This window comes from Eretmochelys imbricata, chromosome 4, assembly GCF_965152235.1.
Source record: "Eretmochelys imbricata isolate rEreImb1 chromosome 4, rEreImb1.hap1, whole genome shotgun sequence".
In the NCBI taxonomy this organism is placed as follows: Eukaryota; Metazoa; Chordata; order Testudines; family Cheloniidae; genus Eretmochelys; species Eretmochelys imbricata.
Genome location: NC_135575.1, coordinates 33,414,027 through 33,439,596, shown reverse-complemented (window position 1 = coordinate 33,439,596; position 25,570 = coordinate 33,414,027).

Below are 25,570 nucleotides of genomic sequence, written 5' to 3'. Positions count from 1 at the left end.
ACTTCATCATGATGTTTCTGGTCTCAGTTGTAGAAACCAGTGGGAGAAAGGAGTTCATTCTCCAGGGCTGTTCAGTCTTTAACCTTTGCTGAGTCTGTCAATAAAAGTGTCAGTGCCAACTGTTATGTGGACATATGTCCACTGGTAATAGGAACTAGACTATCTCATGTCCCAGTGTTCACTGACTTGCATCAGATGGTGAAGGGTTTGGGTGCAATCCTGGCCCCTGTGGAAGTTCATGTAACCAAGACTGGAGTTGCACAAGTTTAATTTCAGCTAGAATTTGTGGCCCTTCAGAACGTGAACAAGGAGAAAGACCGAGAACAGAGAGAGTGCTTGCTGCAGGACAGGCCAAAGGACCAAAAGGTGAAAGACACCAGGACATAATAGGTTGCAGAGCATGGTTGACCTTCAGTCCCCAAAATCCTGCACTCAGCAGTAGAGCCCTGTGCAGATACAAAATTTACATCTGCATCCAATCTGCGATCCACAAACATGGTCTGTGGATATAAAGAGGATATCCGCAGATTTGCAGGGCTCTACTCAGCTGCTTTTGCAGTCCTTGTAGAACTCTATGCTCCCCACACTCCCAAACATTCCTCATGGCACCGCAGGGTACATCCTTACCACTACCACTCCAAGCTAGGGGACAACAAAGAGAACCATAACTACATATAAACCGTCTTGTGACAACCACAGGGTGGTGTGTATGTAATCACAACAGATGGCATGGAACAACATATATAGACATAAATGTTTGTAGTTTACTTCCGTTTTCACTTGGGTTTGTTGGCAAAAGGTTTTTTTTAAACCTTGCATATGTTGGTTTGCAATTTACTTTTGTCAACTGCTGTTTTGCACACAATCAAGTTCTATTTCTGGAAAGCTAGAATATATTCGTTCACAGCAAACGTTACAGAATGCATATGAGGCAAAGACCCAACCATATTTATAGATGTACATAACGTACAAAACACAGCAAAAATGTCCCAAAAGACATTGTGCCAAATGGTGGTGCAGGCCACACTTTAATACCTATCTGCGGTGCACCGCTCTGCACATGAATATTACAGCAAGCACGCCTGAGGAGTACGTGCAGTGCCTAGTGCAACCTGTTAAGTGTGCATGCCCCTGAGCGGTACACGGACTTTGGTGATGGTATGCCAATGTAACTTGTGTGGACCAAACTGTGTAGTGTAGACATGGCCTATGTAACTGCATTTTTCTGTCTTTTCTAGCCTTCCATAAGGCAGAAATGAAACCGTCTCTGTTTGTCTTTTCTTTTTCTTTTGTCCTTTGCCCTATCTAAAGGACGCATGACATAACTGGAGGGTCTAGTTGGCTACAGCTCAGCCAAAGAAAGGAAGGGAGATTACTTTGTGGGGAAAGTGGAAAGAAAAGCATTTAGTTTTATTTGATTCCTCTTTATCAGTCTTGAAATAGAAGGTGTATTTTACCTAACCAGGCAATGCCAGCTGCTTTCTCTCTAAATAGTTTGTCTTATCATCTATCTGCTCATCTCCTTCCCCTCACGGCAGGGCCCTCCTCAGATCTACTCTCCTCCCATTAACTTTGCCTCTATCCTCACCCGAAAGATTCTTGCTTCATAAGGTGGGATTTCCAAAAGTGTTCGCCATTGGCCTAACTCTGGTCCCCTTGCAGCCAATGGAAATATTACCAAGGGGAGCAGAATTAGGCCATCCCTGATCACATTTAAAAATCCCACCTATGGTGGCTATTCTTGAACCCAGGGAGGGCCAGACACAGCTTACTCCAGAGCCTATCAGTGCCCCTCCCAAAATATTATCAGAGAAGGTTGCTGAAGTGGGGTGCAGAGGGCCAGGAACCCTTCTGTCCAAGGCTTAGTGCCTTGCATATAGTGTTTGTTTGGCTAAGGACTACAGAGCTCTGGAGAATGATTCTATATAGCAGGAGAATGTAATCACTTCAGCCATGCTCTCTCATTACTAAATATTTCCCTTTCAACTCTCTCCCTTTTTCAGACAACTAATAATTAACAAATGGGATCGGGGGAGGGGAGGAAAGTGAAGTTGTATTCTGGCATACTGAACTGTACTGGGCCTGAAGCTAGCTGATAATGATCCAGTAATCACAGCTCTCTGTGCAAATGTGCCAGAAATTCAGACACCTCTGGCAGCTATCACTTCAGAGAAGTGAAGTTTGAGAATAAAACAGAAAGATAAACATCTCTTAAATGCTCCTGGTAGGAGGGAAAAAAGTCCAGGGTTTTTGTTGTTTTTTTTTTTCTCTAGAAACCTTCATGGGCTTCAGCCAAGCTCTGGGCTTCTCTACACTCTAAGTTACAGTTAATGGGTGTGATTTGCCTCTCACTTACAGAGGCAAAACTGGAGTAAGATCCATGGAGTAACGCCGGTGCAAAACTGGTCTGAGAGGAGAGTCAGGATAATCATTTCTTGTGGTTACCTTTCCATTATCTTTATGTAAATGAAATGAGAAGTAGCCATCACTCCAGCTACCCTGGAGAACTTTGGTATTGACACCATTGATCTGAACACCTAGATCATACATGAAATTATTTTTGTACACACACTGAGAACATTTTACATGCATTCCCAATAAAGGCAGGATTGTCCGAGTTCTGAGCAAGTCTCCACCTTCACTAGTTCAGTTTGATTGTTGCAGTGCTAGTGTAAACAGGTGAAGTAGGTGTTGCAACTGCACCCGGTCAGTAAGTTCTCCCAGTGCAATGCTAGAACGCCGCTGCCTAACCCATAAGAGCAGTCACTTGGAGGAATAAGGAGTCATGTCACCCCAAATTTTTTCCAAATCTACTGATGTCTCTTTCATTGCAGTTTCAGGCCTTGTGCATTTTCACTCAAGGTCCCCCTAGTTTTATCCATGTGATTCTCTGCTGGCCCAAACTTCAATGGCAGCACTGACTCTCTTACCCTTCCCTCCACCTGACAGCATCCAAGTCGTAGTTGCCCAGTATACTTTCTGCCTGGTGTGGTCCAACTTTTCTCATTCTGGAAGATCTGAGAGTAGCTGAAGCAATAATGAGATGCTCTTGGCTCTGTCCAGTATGTTCCTAATATCCCAGTTCCTAGAGGAGTAATACAAGTCACAAAAAAACCCCACTTCAGAATATTACATTTTAAATCTTACTGTGTGAAATCTGAAAATGAGACAGTGAATAAACCAGGCTGGATAGAATGGGCACAGTAAACTGTTTCAGGAGCACATAAACACTCAGCTGTGATGTTTAACCTTGAAATGGTTCAGCTGTCTAGTGTGGAGAGGACGTGAGGGTGTTCTCCCTCAAACTTCCCTGATACTTCTTGGTCTAGACTCACAGGGGTTCTAAATTAACAAAATTCTGAGGCTTGTCTACAGCCTCTCTGCATGGCGCCTGCAGGTTCAGCTGATCTGAGGTCAAGATCCTAGAGCAAGGGTATGTAGACCTCAAACATTTCAAAGGTTCGTTTCAGGGAGTTCCAAAGCATCTGGAGCAGGCCCAGGATCTGGCCCTCAGACTCTCACCTTTAGGGACCTAAGAGTGAATGCAGAGCAGGATGTCATAAACTCTTCTTGTCTATCAATCAAAGTGATTCCATATCAATGATGAACAGTACAATGGACTTCCTGAACTAAGCATAAGACAGAAAGGCCAGTTTAAAGAGGCTGAGCATCACTACCCCTGGCAGCTGATTACCTTGATTGCATTTTGTTTGTGTGTATCACAGTCCTGCCAACTCCCATTACTAGGATCTGGCTCTGTTCCCTGATGGTCGCACCCAGGACAGTTGCTCTACTTCTTTCCAGAACTGAACGGGATACAGGAAGCCAGCTATTAAGTGTTTAGTGAATTTAAGTCAATCCATGATTCCCTATATAACTGAAGTGTTACTCAAATGGAACAAACACTTGCCAAGTCTCAGCAGCTCCAGATGCTGGCTCCTACAGGGTCTGATTATTGCTTGTGAAATACCACTGCACTGTCCAGTAGTAACAAATGATGTGCTTAGTGGCTGCTGACTTCTCTTCTGAGTCAGAACCTGAGTCATGGAACATTTGTGACTGAGCTGGTTCTATGGTGCCACCACTCTGCAGCAAAGAGGGCATACGGGATTTTCAGAAAGGCTGGCATGCATCATTATTTAGGCTGCTCACGTACAACTATCATTGCTTGGCACATACAGCTAAGCCTCACTGCCTGAACAGCTTGTAAGTAGGTATACTGCCAGCTGAACACATGGTCACAAATGTAAGCAGCAAGGAGGAGAGAGATCCAGAATGACTAGTGAGGGACAGAGGCCTGTCTAAGAGCACCCCAACTTCTCTGAACTGAGGTTACATACAAAAGGGAGGTGCCATTTTCAACGCAGCCTTCCACTAGAGATAACAAAAATAGTTTGTGTTATCACTTATTATTATTATGAGCCAGATCGAATCACCTTTGTTTACCTGGTTCAGTACCTTATTCTGAAAATAGTCCTGTTGTTTTCAATGAAAGTACTTAAGTTAATACTCAAAATGAACATGGGTACTCAAAAAGAATCTGGTACTTCAGAATTATTACTATTAAATAAACAAGTATGACGCACCATTACTTTGCATGGGATCCCTGCCACATAATGTAGGTCTATTGTGCCAAATAAGACATGGGTTTTGCTTAAGACTGTGGAAATAGCAAAGAAAAGCTGTACATTGAGTTTGGTGTATATTAATGATTCTCTGTTTCTGGAAGCACCCACAATGGGCTAGGTATTGTACAACACAAAAATAGGAATAGGCCTTTCCCCTAGAAGTCACAGTATACAATTTATTTAAGCGAGGATCTCAGAATACATTGCAGATATTGATAGGACTCATGACATCCCTTTGAGATGCATTGGTATTATAGCCAACCTTTTCCGGGCCAGATCCTCACGTGCTGTAAATTAGCACAGTTCTTTTGAAGTCAGTGGAGGTTTGTTGGTTTACACCAGCTGAAGATCTGACTCTCAAACTTTGATGCCTAAAGTTAGGCATCTAAATCAAAATTTAGACAGAAGCCTGATTTTCATCGGTGCTGAGCATCTGCAACTCCACTGAAATCAGTGGGAGCTGTGGGTGCTGATTAAGACTTGACAATTCAAGAGTTAAGCAAAATCTTTATTTGTTTTAGTCTCCCAAACTTATAATGACAAAATCCTCTGACCTGTGCTTTTCCATGCTGATTGATGATGATGAAAATGTGAATGAGATTTTAGTTATCTTTCAAAAATGAAACAAAAACATACCCACCCTGGTTAAGTAGAATTTTGCAGGTCTGATTGATTTTGCCATGGGCCCCTGTTAATAGATATATATATATTTTAAAGGACTTCTTTTAAAACAAAACTGCGTAGTGAGTAGGAATGCTTCCCTGCAGGCTGGCAGAAGGCTGCTGTTGGTATCACACATTTTAGCAGCTGGCGTGTTAATGAGACCATTTTTATTGAAATTAGATAAATACTATTAACATTTGTGGACTCCCAACTGATTTCTGAAGCATTTATTGAACTTCAAAAAGTTCTTCAAGAATCAATTAAAATATTTTTTTAGATTCAATAGACAGAAAAACAAAGAATGCTCTGTAGTCACATTTACACTTACCTGAACTGAATCTTACCTTTATGTAGCTGACTTTAAACAGTTTCCTCTTTTTTAAATTTGTGCTCCAAATAATGATAAAAACGGTGTCTTTGAAATAGTTATAACATAGTTTTAAAAACTAATGGTTTGTTGTTGTTATTCTGCTTTCCCATCCTTAGGACGACGGTTAGTGTGTGTTTAGAGACTAGTATATGGGCTTCCGTTATAGGATCTTTCTCTTGGCCATTTTTCTCAGTAAACTCTTACAAATAAAGTAATGGCAAGCAGATACAAATCAGCTGGTGAAAAGAATAAAGAAGTTTCCAGTCTGGAGTGATAAAAGGAGCTGGTATCAAACTTCATCTCACATTTTGACTCTCCTGCACAGGTTTAGAATGCCATTTTTTTAGTTTTCATTGATAGGTTGTCAAGCAGCCCAAAAGGCTAGTCCATTCTAAAGATATCAGTAATGACCTTATCAAGTTGGCAGTAGATCTGGCAATAGACCAAATGCCACCCTATTGCAAGCCCATGAACTCCATTGACTTCAGTGGAGTTTCATCAAGCTTCACCAGAGCTCAAGCTGGCCTAATGCCTTTTGTTTAGTCTTCTGACACATTCTGTTATCAGTAGGAAGGAGTAAATTATCCAGTGCTTTGATACTATGGAGATGGGCACTCTAGAAATAGCTAAAACAGACGGATTGATAGCAACTTTAAAATATTTAAAAGAAACTCAAACTGTGTTTTGAGGACTATGTTAATCTAAGCAACGCGTTAGACTGCAGTTGTTCAGTGGAGTCATTAGTCCAAATTATGGACTACTAACCTACAAAATTGTATTTGCTTAAAAAGGCAATCATTATCTGCAAATGTGCATAAAGGTTGTAGATTACAACACATTAAAAATGATGGACCCCTTTAGCTGGAAGTAAATCTGATTGAATAGCTGAGCTACGGGCCCAGTTCAGCACTTTGCTTTAGTAAGAAGTGAATAAGGAGATCTGGGGAGGTTTGGGGTTGGTGGAGGTATATAAAGAAATATCTCAAGACTTTCAGGTATGACATTGCTGGCACAGAAGCAGCAAAACATTATTTTCCCTCTACCTGAAACTCACACGAAAGTTAGTGGGAGTTCTCGGTACCAAAGAAAAACAGAACCAGGCCTGGTGTGTCTATAATACATGGGAAAGGTATCATCATAATACTTAGTCCTTATATAGCACTTTACATGATCTCAGTGCTACATAAACATTAACTCATTAATCAGTCTTCACAATACCCCTGTGTGTATTTAGATATGATCAGCCCCGTATAACAGATCCAGAGACCTAAGACAGAGTGCTTAAGTGATCCACCCATAACCACACAGCAAGTCAACTGGACTTAAAATTCAAGAGTTGCTGGCTCTCAGGTCTCTGTTCAGCTGACTAGACCTCAGTGTATCATAAACAAGCAATTATTTGCAAACTCTGTGCCAACCAAAACTGGGAACAGTTCTGCTTTTTTTATATGCAGAATCCAAAATTACACCACTGCTTCTGGTTTCATCTCATAGCTAACGTGCTAATTGTTGGCCACAGTGCTTGTATCATCTTAACTGCTGCTACCAAAGTAAAAAAAACCTACAACAAATACAAAAATAAAACAGTAGGTAATTCAAATAAAAGAACACTTACTTCATCTTATAAATATAGCTAAAGGCAACTGATTTTGTCATCCTGCTTGAATCCATTCCCAAACTTTAAAAATAGAACCAAAGGAAGAAAAAAGGAAACCCAAAGAAACCCACTGTCACTCCTGTGTTTTTAATAATAAACTTCCATTCCCAAAAATCTCCAAGCAGTCATAAAACCAGCACTTATGTGGTAAGAGTATGATACACAAGCAAGAGCAACCAGATCTCACATTTCGGGGAGGGAATGTGCTTCTCCCACCTAAAATATTTAAAGAAACAAATTCGTTAACAATCTGTAGGGACAGGAGGAAATGGAAGAGGGAGTTCTCCTTAGTAAGTGTGAAAGTTGCTTATCCTCTTTGGGTTCACTGAAGGCAGGGGTTCTCAGCTCTGGTCCACCGCTTGTTCAGGGAAAGCCCCTGGCACGCTGGACCAGTTTGTTTATCTGCCATGTCCGCAGGTTTGGCCGATCACGGCTCCCACTCGCCGCGATTCACTGGTCCAGGCCAATGGGGGCTGCGGGAAGGGTGGCCAGCACATCCCTCAGCCCACGCCGCTTTCTGCAGTCCCCATTGGCCTGGAGCAGCAAACTGCGGCCAGTGGGAGCCGCGATAGGCCGAACCTGCGGACGCGGCAGGTAAACAAACCGGCCCGGCCCGTCAGGGGCTTTCCCTGAATAAGCAGTGGACCAGCGTTGAGAACCACTGACTGAAGGGAAGGCAGAAAAGAGGAAAAGAACCATTAAAAGGGATAAATAATAAGACAGAAAATATCACAATGCCACTATATAAATCCATGGTGCATTCATGCCTTGAATACAGTGTGCAATTCTGGTCACCCCATCTCAAAAAAGATGTATTAGAATTGGAACCAGTACAGAGAAGAGCAACAAAAATGATTAGGGGTATGGAACAGCTTCCATAGGAGGAGAGATTAAAAAGACTGGGACTGTTCAGCTGAGAAAAGAGATAAATCATAAGGGAGAGGGGGATGTGATAGAGGGCTATAAAATAATGAATAGTATGGAGAAAGTGAAGAGAGAAGTGTCATTTATCTCTTCACATAACACAAGAATTAGGGGTGGGCCAATGAAATTAATAGGCAGAAGGTGTAAAACAAATGTAGGAAGTAATTAGTCACACAACACACAGTCAACCTGTGGAACTCATTGCCAAAGTGTATTGTGAAGTCCAAAATTATAACTGTGTGCAAAAAAGAATTAGATAAGTTCATGGAGGATAGGTCCATCAATGGCTATTAGCTGAGATGTTCAGGGATGAAACCCCATGCTTTGGATGTCCATAAACCTCTGCCTGCCAGAAGCTGGGACTAAACGACAGGGGATGGATCACACATTAATTACCCTGTTCTGTTCATTCCCTCTGAAGGACCTGGCGCTGACCACTGTCGGAAGACAGGATAACTGGGCTAGATGGACCATTGGTCCAACCCAGCATGACCATTCTTATGTTCTTATGAGGGTGTACAGAGCCCCTTCCATCCCCAGTCCAACCACACAGGACCCATGTAGAATACAGACAGTGCTTCAGAGAGAGGACCACTGGCTAGTACGTGTGCTACAGCACTCCAAGGCTCCACCCAGTTTGAGTTGAGCCCCACTCTGTCTGGCTGTGTTTGTGTCTGGCCTCAGTTTGCTGGGGGAGCACGTTATGCTCCATCCTGCACAGGCAGACCTCCTCCACAAGCTCCACATACACATGCACCGATGGACACCCCTCCCCTCACCCAGTGCTCCAGACTGGAGCAAGGGCAGACTGACCCTAAAAAATTATTGTCTGAACCCAGAGCGAGAAACTATTTGATCTGCTTTTGGATTTATTACCTGGCAGCACATTGCTGCAGCTACTGCTACTACTAAACGAATAACCTCCGATCATAACCAAGACTTTTTGGTAGACCCTAGTACTACTCCACTCCACTGTCAGAGTGCTGTAGCCATCAGCAAGAGAAAGAAACTGTCTACTCCTCTCTTCCTTATTATGGATTCTCTCTCTTGCTGTATAACTCATTCCTTGTTGCAAACTTTATGCATACAAAAATGGGGCCAAATTCTGTTTTCGGGTGCACTGTACAGCCCCACTGACTTTAGTGACATTGCAAGGGCATAACCCAGAGCAGATATGGACTACAGAATGTGCAGGTATGCAAAAATATTTTTGGGAGGTCAGAATTTAGGAAAACTATATTTTCACATCCTTCTGAGATTGAATGAATTGTATATGTCACTTGTTCAAAAAACACAAAATGAGAGGACATAGGGAAATATGATATTTGTTTCATTATATATTGTAACTCCATGTTTGTTTTCACTATTTAGCATTATGGCAGAATTTGATTTATATCATTGTTGCTGCTACGTGTATATAATTGGATCAAACTTTGTTGTGTGGAAGTTTTTGTCCTGTACTGGTGTAGACCGCACTGATTATTTTTCTCGTTTTTGAGGTGCATTACCTGTGCTTCAATATATGACTTTAATAAGATATAACCATTGCACCACAGCGAAGCATTGAATTAGCACCTCTGATGAATAGACCTAGTGCTAAAGGCCTACAAGTCCATAGCAACCACACCCCAGGTGCCTGATTGCAGCACTCTCACTGGGTACTTGGACTATATATAGGCTCCAAAAGGAAAAGGAAACTATCTGAGCAACAAACCATTGCCTATGGCTGCTCCCTTGACTGCCATGCTTTGCTGCTTTGCCTGACCCTACCTTGCTGCCTTGTCTGATCTTACTTCCCCAGTGCACTGACCCAGTCCGTTGAATTGGATCTTCTGGCTAGTGACCCCTGCGAGAACTTTGACCAGCACCCTGGACTGCCTCTGCTGCAGAGTGACCTGCCAGGTACCTGACCACCTGCCCACACGTGATGACTGCTCTTGTCTGCCCCCTATCCTGCCTTTGGCCACTGGGCACTGCAGGACATGACATGGTTGGAGAGGCCAGAATTCAGTTTCATTCCCATCTATTTACATACTACTTCCCTCTTCTATTTTATTCGTTACACATTGCTAACTTCCACATCCCTCTTCTTCCCCCCCAGCCCCTGCACCTCCCGGCAGCCTCTGCCTTTATCTGTTTTTGTTTATAAACTTCTACCTTTGCCCTTTTCTACTTTTTAAAGTCCCTTTGCCTCACACGTTTTGGTAAGAGCTTTGCCTCCTTGCTCAACAGCTGACTTTAGCCCCTAGGAATGCTGGGGATGCCCATGGTGGAATCCTCCAACACAGATTTAATTTCATTTAAAAAAAAAAAAGGAATATTTTCTAGTGGCAGTGACCTGCCCACAGGAATCCAGCAGATCAAGACAATCAGAGCCAACAGGAGCTCATTACAATTGGTCTTAAGTAGCAGCCACTGACTGATCCGAGCAGCACTTCTCAAAATTGAACTAGCAATGAATGGAATTGCTGATGAGTATAGGATCAATGGTAACTACTGGGAACTGTTTAAAAACAAGTGCTGGCTCTAACACACAGGAAAAGTAGGTGGCTGTTGAATGGCAGCAAAATATTTAATTGCAGTTTTATCATGAATGAGGACATACATCTATTTGACTCTGGCAAAGTGTACTCCAGAACTGGCACAGGTAAAGATTCTGTCCCTGACGATTCCTGCCCTTTGACTCAGTCCTGCGCAAATGCCAGGGGAAGTGGTCTGGGCTGGAACTTGCAAGGAGGGTTTCCAGAACAAATGGCTGGCTGAGAATGAGGAATCTGAGACGCAGGGCCAAATTCTGTCCTGATTTACACCAGCATAGTTCAGTTTGGCTCATCATTTTATAGATGGAATGAAAGGAAGCCTTTCTGGGAAGGATGGGTTTAAAAGACAGCCTGAAGACTTAGATAACCAACCATCATAAATGAGGAGGAGATGCAGAGAAATACCGAGCTGATGAAATAAAAACTGTAAGTCAGAGTCAATCCCACCAAAACCAGACACATTGGAATTAGACAGCAGTCTGTGGCCTTGTGATGACTGTTGTTATTGAACAATGGCATTGGGCTCGGTCTGGCCCAAAGAGTGGGCTAGACTTTGACTCAGACTCATGACTGCAGGGAGTAAGAACTCCCCTCCACCCCTTACAGCGATACTCAGGCTACCAAAACCTATTCACCTGCTTGCTTCTGCCCCAGATCAAATGAACGGGGAATATTTGGAGCATTGGCTCCTGCCCACATCCCTACTTGCTGGCCAGGGACTTGACAAAGCACTGGGTTTGGGGGTAGTAATTTGTAGCTCTCATAGATCAGCAGTAAAGTCCAGACCCTCAAAGGTATTTAGGCACCTAACTCCCTTTGATTTCAGTGGAAGTTAGGAGCTTAAATACCTCTGTGGATCTGGGCCTAAATAACTAATCCCAACTCCCCCAGAAGCAAGGAGGAAGAAGGGGAGGGATTCTGACTCACAGCTGAGTCTCTGAGTTACAGTGCCTTACAGGGCTACTCTGGAGTTAGTGCAGCATCTGGACATCAGTGGGACTCCTCATGGAGTAAAGCCTCTCTTGGCACAAGCGTGCCAGAAGAGGGCCCTACCAAATTTCCTGACAATGTGCATGCACCATACACCAGCTGAGAGTCTGTCTTGAAGTGGTTCAGTCATCTTCAGGGGAATGATTGTTCAAAGTTTTTTTCAGAAGAAATGGACTCTCAGCAGAGAAAAGTCCAAAGCCAGAATCTTTTATCTGAACCAGTCTTTCCCCTGAACTGTGAACTGGAGCCTGCATCCTATTCAAACCTGATTTCACAAAAACAAGCCACAACTGATGAGGTGTGGCAAAATCTAAAACTTCCATATCCCTAGTGCTCACAAATATGCCTGTAAAACCAGTTACAGTGAAACTTTCCTTAACTGACTACTCAAGGGACCAGTGATCCGCTGTTAAAAGTGGAGCAGAATCATATTCAGTATGTCTGAGACATTTAGGGTGATCTCTTAAGTCAGGGGGCTACCTAATAAGATATATAATAATACTTAGCTCTTATACAGCACTGTTTGGCCCAGATCCTGAAAAGAATTTAGGTGCCTAACTCCTACTGATTTAAACACAATACATTATTTTTTAGAATATCATTATTTTTAAGTCAATCTCATTATTTTGGGGGCCCCTGACTTGAGTTTTGAACACTTGGCATTGTCAAGTCTGTTTTCTTCAATAAACGGTTTTGGTGCTTGTTTCTCAAAGCCACTTTGCCCAGTTTAAATATTTCTTTAAAAATGAAATGAGCAGGAATGTTTAAGAAAAATCTTCCAAATTCATTATTGACCATGTAAACCTTTCACAGACCTATGCAACTTCAGAATGGTGCACATGGAATTAGAGAACTGCTGTGACTTAATAGCTGTAATAAATTGCCCAATTGTATTGTGTAGTTAAAGACAGTCATAATATTTTAGTTGTCTTGCAGGTTTCCCACTCCTTAGTGAGACATCAATCCATCCCAGACCACTACATCCTGCTCAAGGCATTTTTATTTGTTAATAAATAATTGTTATTTGTTCATAAATAATGAGTCATTGTGCAGTTCTCCCTAAGACTTGTACAGCTGCATTGCTAAGTTTTCCTCTTCCAGGGATTCAACATTTTCTCTGGTCATCTGTCACCAAAGCTACGTGAAATAATCTTGCTAGATCTTCTGCCTGCACAAACACATTTCAGCAATGGAATAGAATGAGTTATTCTATTGTTGTTGTTGTTTTTTTTGCTGGAGTAGACTCCCCAACAATGAAATAATTTGCTTTGTTTGTAGGGCCTGATCTGGAAATCAAAAGAAAGATCCCATTGGCTTGAATGGGCTTTGGCTCAGGCCCATAGAGAGGCTTTCATTCAAAGATCTTAGAGCACTTCAGTTATTACAGCTTTACAACACTCAGTTAAATATTATTATACTCATTTGTAAATGGAGGCACAGAAAGGTTAAATGACTTGCCCCGATCACAAAATGGATTCAGTAGCAGACTTGGGAATGGAAGCTAGCACTCCCATCTCCCAACTACTTTGATAACAACGTAACACACAAACTAGATCCCCATATCTTAAATATATAGACATGAAATTCAGAAAGAACATAAAATTCATCGGTTAAGTGGAAATGGATCTGGATAGATGGTAAAGGACTGATTTCTTTAAAAAATATCTGCAAATGCTCAAATAGCCTTACCTTGACACTGAAAACAACATTAAAAAACAGAGTGTGTGAAGGCTAGCAATCTAAATAGTTTATTTAAAGAGCCAGAGACTAGTGGATTCTCTTTCCTTTTAATTTAAAAGCATAATCCGGTATGTGGCATGTCAGGTGTTCACTAGGTGTCAGGGAATGGCTCAATGTTTGTGAATTTCTTATTGATACATAGGATGCCTGGATTGACCGTATAAAGATGATCAGTAAAAAAGATACTAGTCTATAATAAGTCATAAAATAAAATAGAATTCCTGATTTGATTAGTTTTTAAGCAAACTATTTTGCAACATGTACATACAAAAAAATTTCCTGTGTGACCTTGCATACTTCACCACTTTCTGCCTTCATTTTTCCCATTTGCAAAATGGAACTAATAGTCCTTAACTCTGTATGAAGTACTTATGTAAAAGCACTGAATGGATATTATCAATGTCAAGTGCTACATAGGTGCTAAGTATTATTTTTACTGCAGGTGAGAGGGCAGAGTAGTGGCTGAATCTTCCTCTCTAACATATCAGTGCTGTGCATGAACTTGCTAACAGAGCTGACTGGAGGACAACAATTCCGTTCTTTGGCAACTTTTGAGGTTTCACAATTTGTTTTAGTTCCACATTGGAATGAACACAAACCCTTACAGAACATTCATTTTCATGGTGTGTGTGAGTCACGCTGTCGCTGGGTGGTTACAGTACTTGCATGGGATATGCGAGACCCAGGGTCAAGTGTCTGCTCTGTAGGATTTGGAGTGATCTGGGATGGAATAAAACTCAGCTATGAATCAGACAGCCCACGGGCTTGAATCTGGCTTTCCCACCTCTTGGGCCTGTACCCTAACCTGCAGCCTATTGAGCATGAGCGAGTCCCTCTCTTGCATTCCTGGAAAAACTTTTATTGAAACAGATACCTCTCTGTGAAATGATCCAGCTTTGATGAAATTGCTTTCTTTTGCCTATAGAGCCATTCTTCTGTGACTGAATGCACTCCTGTATTCACACCCTGCACACCCTTGTAATCTTTGTACAAAATATGCCTTGTAAGGTGTCATTTGATAACTGAAAATCAGGCAACTTATTTAGGAGCCTAAATACTTAATTTAGGTGCCTAGAATTAGGCACTTAAGTCTGAAATTTTGGCAATACAGCCTACATGAAAATTTAGGAGAAATTATCTTTATTCTCTGGAAAAGGTTTACTTCTCTGCCTCAGTGGCCAGTTTGTGTTGCATAGCTAACAGAGTGGAATTGTGAAAATAATTGAAGAAGGAGAATGGGCTTGTTGTAATAGATATCCAATGTCAGCGCACAGACAATTGTTCTCTCTTGATATATATGGCATGATTTATGTGTATGAAGTCCATCTTGATGTGCGAGGAGTATTGTTTGACAAACATGTTAATGCTTCCATTTTCTGTTTCAGTATTCACAGCATTCTGTTGTTTTAAGCTCCTGAGCAATGACGAATGAGGTGTAAGCATCACAGCGCTTCTCCTTCAGAATCACCTGCCTGACTCCTTCTCATTGTAAAATCAACCTACTAATAAAAAATTTGACTAATCTTTGCTTCTAGAGATGTATAAGTCTAAACTTGGAAACATCTGAATAGATTTAGGAGCCATTTTGGTTTGGAATTAAGAATTCAAACATGTGTCTATAGCTTTTAGGTGTGTGAAAGAGAGCAGAGCATGTAGGAAGGAGGTTATCCTGGAGATGGGTCTGCTTCCAAGTTATTCAGAATTAAACTAAATTAGCCATTTTATCAAGTAATTACAATAGCTCAATTGGAACCTCCCTCAGTAACACTTTTGTTAGCATGGGTTTCACATTTTGACCTTCTGTTAATGTAATGTTTAATTAAATGTATGAAAACTAGTTTTATAATTGCTTCTTCCTTTGCATGTTCTCTTGTGATCTCTACTGCAAATGTTGTGTAAATGTGTTAGGATCAAAAATAAAGTTAACTAATTCAAACTTTGTGTTTGCACCTCCTTAACCCGTGGGGATATCATGAATATGGATTACTGTAATAGGAGAAATTCTCAGCATATTGATCAGTATGCTGCTGTCTGCTCTCCCATCAGCATATCTCCCTGCTGAGAAACCATCTAGAAACTGGGAGGATTTACTGACAGCTTGCTTATGTACCAACGCTACTGTAGGCTGACAGTCTGCTCAGAAGGAGCACCCAGTCCTCTTGCCTGTTGACATAATGCTACTGTTCTGTCTTGGAATTTGGAGTGCGATATGTCTCTAGTTTCAGATGTAATCCCTCATCCCCCCAGCTCTGTGACTTCATCTGTCTGTCCTGTATAGATTATGATAGGATTCCATTGGTCAGTGTGTCATCCCACTATATTTCAGAAATAACTGTTTATAGATACATAGTCATAGAAATGTAGGGCTGGAAGGGACCTCAAGAGGTCATCTAGTCCAGCCCTGAAGCCGAGGCAGGACCAAGTAAACCTTGACCATCCTTGACAGGTGTTTGTCTAACCTGTTCTTAAATACCTCCAATGACAAGGATTCCACAACCTCCATTGGAAACCTATTCCAGTGTTTAAGTATCCTGTAATTAGAAAGGTTTCCCTAATATCTAACCAACTCTCCCTTCCTGCACATTAACCCTATTACTTTTTGTCTTACTACGTGCAGACACGGAGAACAATTGATCACTGGGCTTTTTATAGCAGTCCTGAACAAATTTGAAAACTGTTACCAGGTTCCCCCTCTCTCTTTTTTTGTCAAGACTAAACATCCCCAGTTCTTTTAACATTTCCTCCTAGGTCTAAAGCTTTTATCATTTTTGTTGTTCTCTTTGGACTTTTTCCAGTTGGTCCACATCTATCCTAAAGTATGGTGCTCTGAACTGGATTCTGCACCCAGCAGAGACCTCGCCAGTGTTGAGTGGAGCAGGACATTTACCTCCCGTGTCTTACACTCACCACTCCTGTTAATGCACCCCAGAACAATATTAGCCTTTTTAGCAACTGCCTCATGTTGTTGATTCATGTTCCGTTTGTCATCCCCTATAATTCCCATATCCCTTTCCACACTCCTAGGGGTAGGTTATTAGCTCAGCTGGTAGAGTGCTTGTTTAGCTGTACAAGCAGTAATGAGATGAATGCCTGTATTCTCCAGAAGAAGGTTGTCAGGGTGGCAGGGCCGGGTCTTTGCTCTTTGTTTAGAAGGTTTTGTCAGCCGGGGCTGAGCATCTCCACTGACCCTTTTCTTCACTTGGCCTCCTAAGAAGTGAGCTACGGTGGGGGCGGAATGCTGCACAGCCCGGCCCTCATCTGCCTTGCAGCAGCCAACATAGTGAGTTGAGCAGTAGTGGGATCAATGCTCTGTTGCAACAGGGGGAGCCAGTCCTTCCATGTTGCTGTGTTCAGCTTTGCTCAAGACGCTGGAACCCTCTCTCTGCCATCCTGGCACAGGGCAGATCAGCCAAAGGTGGGGAATTAGCTCACACAGTAGAGCGCTTACTTTGCAGATGAGAAGTAAGGGGATTAATATCTGTGCCCTCCAAACACTGAGGCAAGGACTCTCCCCCATTCCTTGTCAGGCAGCCAGCCCATATCTTTCCCTCTTTGGGGCCCCTGTCCCCTTAGCAGTCAGAAAAAAATGCAACAACCACTCTCCAAAGGCCTGCAGCCACCAAGGGCAATCAAGCCCACAGCCTTGGAATTATTAACATCACACTCAAGCTAAGCCCCAAGAAACATGCCTCCCAAAGCTATTTTGAGAAGGAGTAACAAGCTGCCAGGGGGATGTTGAAGCCTCTGGCACATGGGTGTGCCAGTCTTTTGTCAGGGGCATTAGTTCAATGGTAGAGCCCTTGCTTAGTGTGCAAGAAAGAGTGGAATTGAAGCCCACATTTTCCAAAGGCAGGGGAGCACCAATCCCTCCCTTTTGCTTTTTTGAAGGCATTGCCTGCCAGGGGGCCAAGTGCCTCTAGTGCCCCCTTCCCCATTCTACCACCTGGCCTCCCAAGAAATGAGCCATGGCAGGGTGGAAAGCTGCATGGCCCTGGCCCGCATCCACCTTGAAGCAGCAACACAGTGAGCTGTGGCTGGGGGCCTGGGGCATTACCTCAAGTGGCAGAGTCTTGCGTTGCATGTGAGGGGATTGATGCCTGCGTTCTCCACCCTGCTCTGCTGAGGTGGGGGGAATAGGCACATTCTTGTTGCTTTGCTCAAGACCTTGGGGTCCTCTCTTTGCCTTACTGGCACCCAGTAGGTCAGCCAAAGTGATAGAGCCCACACTGGATACATGAGCCATGGTAGGATTAATGCCTGCTGTGCCAGTTCTCACTTGAGAGGTGGCTGGCGTGCCTCCTTCCCTTGTTTTTGCCTTGCACCCCAGCCTGTGGCAGTCAGACAAAACAGCAAGAACCGCCCTACCAATACGGTATCTAACCCACAACCTTGGCAATAATAGCACCACCAGCTGAGCTAGGCAATTCACAAAAAAAAAGTGGCCTCTCATGGCTGTTTTGGAAAGGAGCAACAAGCTGCTGAGGGAACTTTGTGGCCTCTGGCATGACATGGGTGGGATGGGACTAGTCTCCTCTCAGGGGTATTAGCTCAAATGATAAAGCACTTGCTTTGCATGCAAAAATAGCACAAATGATGCCCTCTGTCAGGACATGTGGCATGGTCATCTTGTCTCCCTCCTTCTTTATTTGCCCCCTGCCTGTGGCAGTCAGGCAAGGGTTCAAATTAGCTGCCAAAATTTGAACCCACATTCTCAAGGGCTTGGGTGACTCACTCCTCTGTTTTGGGTAAGTGCACATGGGTCACTATGGCAAGACTGGAGGCAATAGGGAGCCATAAAAGGATCAGTGAGGGTGAATACGGAACTAGTTTGGTTAGGCAGGGGAAATTTGGAGGCAGCCAGGGTCACCCAGGGATCAATGAAGGCACGTCAAGAGGGAATGGGGGTGGTCACAGAGGGATCACTGTTGATAAGACTGGTGGGTGTAGGAGGTCACAGGGGAGGTCAACAAAGGTGAGGCTTGAACCAGTGCTGTCACAGAGCACAAAGCTAGAGGTGCGGGGGTGGGTGGGTGGTCAAGCAGAAAAAACTTGGAGAAAATAAGGGTCACTGAGAGCAACTCTGCAGGCAGTGGGGTAACATGGCATCATAAAAAGCAAGGTCATGCAAGGGCCAATGAGGCTAAATTTGGAGGCAATCAGGGTCACAGAGGGGGGATTCCAAGGCAGTGGAGTCAAAGGAGGTCATGGAGTGCAGCCATGCTCCAGCCTTGCTCTTCCTGACCCCATATGACTTCACTGCTTGCAGAGTTTCTCTCAGTGACCACTCTATGACCCTACCTTCCTCCAAGTTTTTCCTGCTTGACCCCCACTATCTGTAGCTTTCCTCTCCATTACCCCATGTGACCCCCAGTGCTTTTGGACTTGCTCTCTTTGAACTCTATGTGACCCTGAGCACATCAAAATTTATCCTCATTGAAACCTGCATGAGCCCATAGCATCCAGCCTTGCTCTCCATAACCCCATGTGATGCCACTGTATACAGAGGTGCTCTAATGGACAACTGTGACCCTTATTGCCTCCAAACTAGCCTTATTGACCCTTGCGTGACCCCCACAGCCTCCAGGCTTCCTCCTCATGACCTCATGTCACCCCACTACAGCAGAGGTGCACTCAGTGACCTCTCTCTCTGACTGTACCTACACATTTATTCTCATTGACCCCTGCATAACCCCATTACCTCTGGCCTTGCAATTCATGCCCCCATGTGACCCCACAGACTTTAGCCCTGCTCACATTGACGCCTCTCTGACCCTGATTGTCTCCACATTTAGTCTCATTGACCCCTTCATTACTCCAGAGCATCTAGCCTTGCTATCTGTGACCCCACAGCCTTCAAAATTGGTCTAATTGACTCCTTTGTAACTCTAACTGCAGCCAAGTTTCTCCAGATTGACCCCTGCATGACCCCACAGATTCCAGACTTGCTGGTCATGACCGCCTTTGACCCCATTTTCTTGATGTGCCCCCTCTGTAACCCTGATTTCCTCCAAATGTATAATAATTCACCCTGATATGACCCCACATATTTGAGCCTTTCTCTACATGACCCCCCACTGGCATAAGACGTGCTCTCATTGACCCTCTGTGACCATGATTATCTACAAATTAGTTCTCATTGACCCCGGCATGACCCCATTACTACCAGCCTTGCAATTCATGACCCGATGTGACCCCACTGCCTTTAGACTAGCTGTCATTGAACTCTTTTTGAACCTGATTGCCTCCAAATTTCTCCTAATGAATTCTAGTTGACCCTGCAGCCTCCAGTCTTGCTTTCCAGGACCCTGTGTGACCCCACTGGCTTCAGACTCCCTCTCATTGACCACTCTATGACCCTGATTGCCTCCAATTGTATCCTAATTGACGCCTGCCTAACCCCACTACTCCCAGCATGGGGCTACATGACCTCTTTTGACTGCATTGGCATCAGACATGCTCTCATTGAACCCTCTGTGACCCTGATTGCTGCCAAATGTATCATAGGAATTACAGTGACAATTACAAAGGAGTCAACTAGAGGAACTCTGCAAGCACTGGGGTCATGGAGACCAAGGCTGGAGTGTGTGGGGTCATTGAGGAGAAAATTGGAGGCAATTAGTGTCACAATGCAGTCAATGAAGGTGCATAGGAAGGAAGTTGGGGTCAAATGAGGTCATGGAGCACAAGGCTGGAGTGTGTGGGGTCATGCAGGGGTCAATCAGGAAAAGCTTGGAAGTAGTCAGCGTTACAAATGGGTCAATTAGACCAACTCTGCAGGCAGTGGGGTCACATGGGGTCATGAAGAGCAAGGCTGGAGTGTGTGGGGGTTATGCAGTGACCATATACTTAGAGGCAATCAGGGACCCACAGGGTTCAGTGAGCGCAACTCTGCAATTCGTGGGGTCACAAGGGGTCATGAAGAATCAATGCGGATAGCTTTGGTGGTAATTGGGGTGACCAAGGGGTCAATGAGAGCACATCTGAAGACAATGGGGTCACAGGAGGTCATGAGGAGCAAGGCTGGTGTATGGGGTCATGCGAGGGTCAATGAGGAGCGATTTGGAGGCACTGAGTGTCACAAGAGGGTGCATATCAAAGCAGTGGGGTCAAATGAGGTCATGGAGTCTTGAGGTGGTGGGGGTCACCCAAGTGTCAATGAGGAAACACTCGGAAGCAGTCAGAGTTACAAAAGAGTCAATTGGACCAACTCTACCAGTAGAGGGGTCAATTGGGGTCATAAAGAATAAATGTGGATACATTTGAAGGTAATTGGGTCATGAAGGAGTCAACGAGAGCAAGTCTGAAAGCAATGGGGGTCATATGAGGTCATGGAGATCAAGGCAGGGATGTGTGGGGTATGCACATGTCAATGGCCATATATAATGAAGGCAATCAGGGTCACAGAGGGGTCAATGGGAGCAACTGTGCTGGCAATGAGGTCATATGGGGTCATAAAGAATAAATGTGGCTGAATTTTGAGGTATTTGGGGTGACCAAGGGGTCAATGAGAGCACGCCTGAAGGCAATGGGGTCATATGATGTCATGGAGAGCAAGGCTGGAGTGCGTGGGATCATGCACGTATCAATGAGGAGAGATTTGGAGGCAATCAGTGTCACAGTGGAGTCAATGAGGGTGTATATGAAGGCAGCCAAGTCAAAGAAGGTCATGGAGCGCAAGCCTCAGAAACTCTGCAGGCAGTGGGGGGGTCACATGAGTCAGTTAGATAAAGGCTGGAGGCTGTGGGGTCCTGGAGGGTTCACTCAGGAAAAACTTGGAGGCAATCAGTATCACAGAGTGGTCAATGAGGGGGGGGCCTATGAAACAATGGGTCAGACGAGGTCATTAAGTGGAAGATTAGAAGTAGTGGGGTCATGCAGGTGTCAATCAGGATAAATTTGGAGGTAAATAGGCTCACAGAGGGGTCAATGAGAGCAAGCCTGCAGGTATAGGGACATGGAGTGGAAGGCTGGAGGTAATGAGGTGCTGCAGGGGTCATTCAGGAAAAACTTGGAGGAAATCAGGGTCACAGAGGGGTTAATGAGAGCAAGTCTAAAGGCAGTGAGGGTCATATGGCTCATGGAGAGCAATTCTGGAGGTAATGGCAGGGTCACATATTGGTCCATGAGAAAAAACTTGGAGACAGTCACAGTCATGGCGGGGTCAATGAGGCCAAAATAGACAGTTTCTCATTAGGGAGATTAGGGCTCACTTCATATGCAGGAAATACTAGGATTGACGCCTGTATTCTCCAGGTGCTGGGGAAACAGCTCTGACCTGCTCCCTGGTGGCGGGGGTGGGGGGAGGGAGGCAGTTTGCCCACCTCCCTATCTTTTGGCCCTTTGCCTATAACAATCAGGGAAAAGGGCAAAATCCACAGCAAGGCCTAGCTACAGGGAGCTAATGACCAGTATAGAGACTCAACCATACCATGTTGATGTTAGTAATACCCTATTCCTACCAACTGAGCTAGTCCCACAAAAGCTATTTAAGATACAAGAATCAGGCTACAATGGGATGACATCAGAGTGGGGCCCTGTTTTTCTGTCAGGTGGATTAGCTGAAATGGTAGAGGGCTCCTTTTGCATACGAATGATAATGGGATTGATGCCTGAATTCTCCAGCCTGCTCTGCTGAGGCAGGGGGAGCCATGCCTTCCTTGCTACTTTGCTCAAGACCCTGGAGCCATCTCTTTGTATCACTGGCATGAGACAAGTCAGCTGAAGGTGGGGATTAGCTCAAAACATAGTGTTCTCTAGGTACCGGGGTGAGGCCCCTCGCCAGCTCCATGTGAGGCATCCAGCCTGCCTCCTTCCCTATTTTTTGGCCTCTGCTCAGAGCAGTGAGGCAAAAGAACAAATGTCACCTCCTAAGGTCTGTGTCCATCAAGAGGCTCAAACCCACAACCATGGTAATAATAGCACCACCCACTAACCAACTGAGCTAGTTAACCCACAAGAAGAACACCTCCCATAGCCACTTCAGAAAGGAGCAACAGGCCATCTCAGGGACCTCACAGCTTCTCGTGTGACATAGGTGGGTCAGGGACAGATGCCAGTCAGGAGATTAGTGTAAATAGTAGAGTGTTTGCTCCGCATGCTAGCAGAGATAGGATCAAGGCATCTATAGGGACCTGACTAGGCTGTGCTAACTGTGAGAAGAGGCTGAGACAAAAAGGGATCATCTTAAATGCTGAGAACTTTATAAGGGAAAACTCTAAAATAGTCCCAGGAGCATAATCAATACAGAACATTACAAAGGACTTACTAATTAAACTAATAAACTGTAGGTTACCAGCTTCTTTACCTTTGGGAGCCTGTACATGCAGTGCAGTTTGCTCCAAATGCTTTGTTATTAACAAGAAGAAAAAAGTTTCCTTAACATTATACTGTGTCACTTAGAAGAATCAGCTTTTCCACTCATTGGCTGTAAGTCCAGCTCCACTCTTGCTGTCCTGTTCTTTGCTTCTTTTGGCTTAAAGAGCTCCTTAGATTGGAGGTTCCTGTGGCTGTACCTCTTTTCACTGAGTTTATCCACAAGCAGGGTTTCTTCTCCTAGTGGGCTCTCCCTTCTCCAGTAGGCACCTTTGCATTGTATTCGGTCAAGAGTTGTTCAAACAGTCATTCTCTCTGTTCATATGCTTCAGGACCTTTGTGGGTGGGCTTCTCATTTACCATTTTCAGGATCTGTTTTAATCCAATAGTTTTTTGATCAATTCCTTTTTTCACCACCTCTATTTTCTTCCAGGTTTTTTCCCTTGAGACTCTTTTGCTGGTAAATCTGTTGATTTTCCCTCTACTTCCCTTCTCTAATCGCGCCTGCTCACATATCCAGGTGTGACCCAATGTATCCCTGTGTTCACACCCCACAATCTTTGTACAAAATATGCCTTGTGAGGTATCATTTGAAAATTAACTATTCCCGGGTCAATAATATCATGGGGAAATGTTTGTACAAAATGCATACTAAGAATTATGAGCAGAGGCTGAAATTATGACTATCTGTTCCTCAAAGACAAAAGACAGACTGATGCCTCTAGCCAATGTCACCAAAGTTGATGGGCAATCACCGGTCAAGTGGTCATTCTTTGACAGCAAAGAGGGGCAGGCACAGATTGATCTCATTTTAGCACACAACCACATGGAACTTCTTTCACAAGGAGACTCCATGTCTCCGTTCTCATGGGGGGAAGGAACATGATCTTGGTGTACCCCTCAGGAAAATGCATTTCAAAAGGTGACTGAAATATAAAAGTAAGGAGCAAAAACACCCCAAGTTCTCTCTCCTTATTCATCTCATCAAAGAAAACAAAAGAACCACCCTGTGGACTTCAGGGATGGATTTGGACCTGAACTTGATCCGCAACGTTACTGGGAACCTGTAGTAAAAATCTCACCTTGAACCAAGTCTAGTTTGTTAAGTTTAGGAAGCATTTTATCTTTATTTCTCTTGTAACCATCCCTGACTTAAATGGCTTCACTTATACTCATGTAAAATCTCTCTCTTTATAGTTAAATAAACTTCTTGGTTTTTTTAATTAAAACTAATCCAGTGCTGTGAACAGTTTGGGTAACTCCATTTAAGGTAGCAGACTGTTCTATATTGATCCCCTTAGAGGGGCAATGGACCTAATATATATGGACTGTCCAGGAGAGTCCAACACACATTTTTTTTTGGGGGGGGGGGGAGGACGGGAATCCAGGACTGGGAGTGTGTTGAGGTCACTCTGCAAGTAGTAACCAAGACTGCTGGAAGCCAGAGTGTGGCTGGTGTTTGCTGACAGGCTGCAGGGGTCAGTGTCTCTGGACCAGGTCTGTGGCTGTCCACAGACACTCAGGGTATGACCTGTGTGGTGTTTGTGAAGGGCTCAGGTTCGGAGATACAGAAGCAAAGCATTGTGAGGCACTCCAGTTTGCAGTGTAGGTGGTGACAGAGCCCATCACTAGTCTGGATTGCACCCAGCAATGTCATATCCCCCCACCAGGGCAACCTACTCTGTTATATATAGATATTGTGTACTCTGGTTTTATTGTGTCCCATTGATTATCCTCATTCCACCAAGTTTCTGGGATACCTATTATATGAATATCCTCATTTAATGCCAGGCACTCTAGTTCACCTATTTCAGTATTTCGATTTCGAGCATTTGTATACAAGTACCTGTACATTTTGTCAATATTCAGTTGCTTGTCTTCATGTGTCATATTTAAATAAGACTCTTCTGTTTGACTCTTCCTCACCAGCTCCTACCTGTAGTTTACCAACATCTTTCCAATATAGGCTTTTCCTTACCCAAAAGTTTTCCCAGTTCCTAATAAACCTAAAACCATCCTCCTTACACCCTCATCTCATCCATGCATTGAGACCCTGCAGTTCTGTCTGTCCTTTTGGCCCTGTGCATGAAACTGGAAGCATGTCAGAGAAGCTATCATGGTAGGCTTAGACTTTAATCTCTTACTTAGCAGCCTACATGTGGCCTCCAGGACCTCTTTTCTACCTTTCCCTATGTCACAGGTATTTTCATGTACCATGACCACCAGCTCCTTCCCAGCACTGCACATAGATCTGTCTAGATGTCTCATGAGATCTGCAACTTTTGTACCCAGCAGGCAATTTATCATGTGGTTCTCCCCATCATCACAGATGTGACTATCTATATTTCTGAACAATCAAATCTTCCATCACTATTACTTGGCTCTTCCTAGTAATCCTGTACCTGTCACTTTCCTGGTCTGCCCAGACTCCTCCTCTCTGGGCTTCAGCAAAGTCAGTCACCAAAAAAGCTTTATTCCGTGGATAGACAAGGGGACAGAGAATACTTCTGTGTAAGGTTGTCATTTCCCAGTCCCAGTAAAAGGGGCACCGGATGTTTGGGAAGGGGGTTCTGGCTGCGAGGAAATAGGGAGGTTCCCTGTTCCGATCTATGTAGGAGAGATGAAACAGCATTAAAGCAAAGAAATTACCCTTACACTTAGTCTCATCCTCAGAGTTTTTTGATGTATTTTTGAGGGGATGGGTTGCAAAAGACTTAGTCCTGCCATGAGTGCAGGGGACTGGACT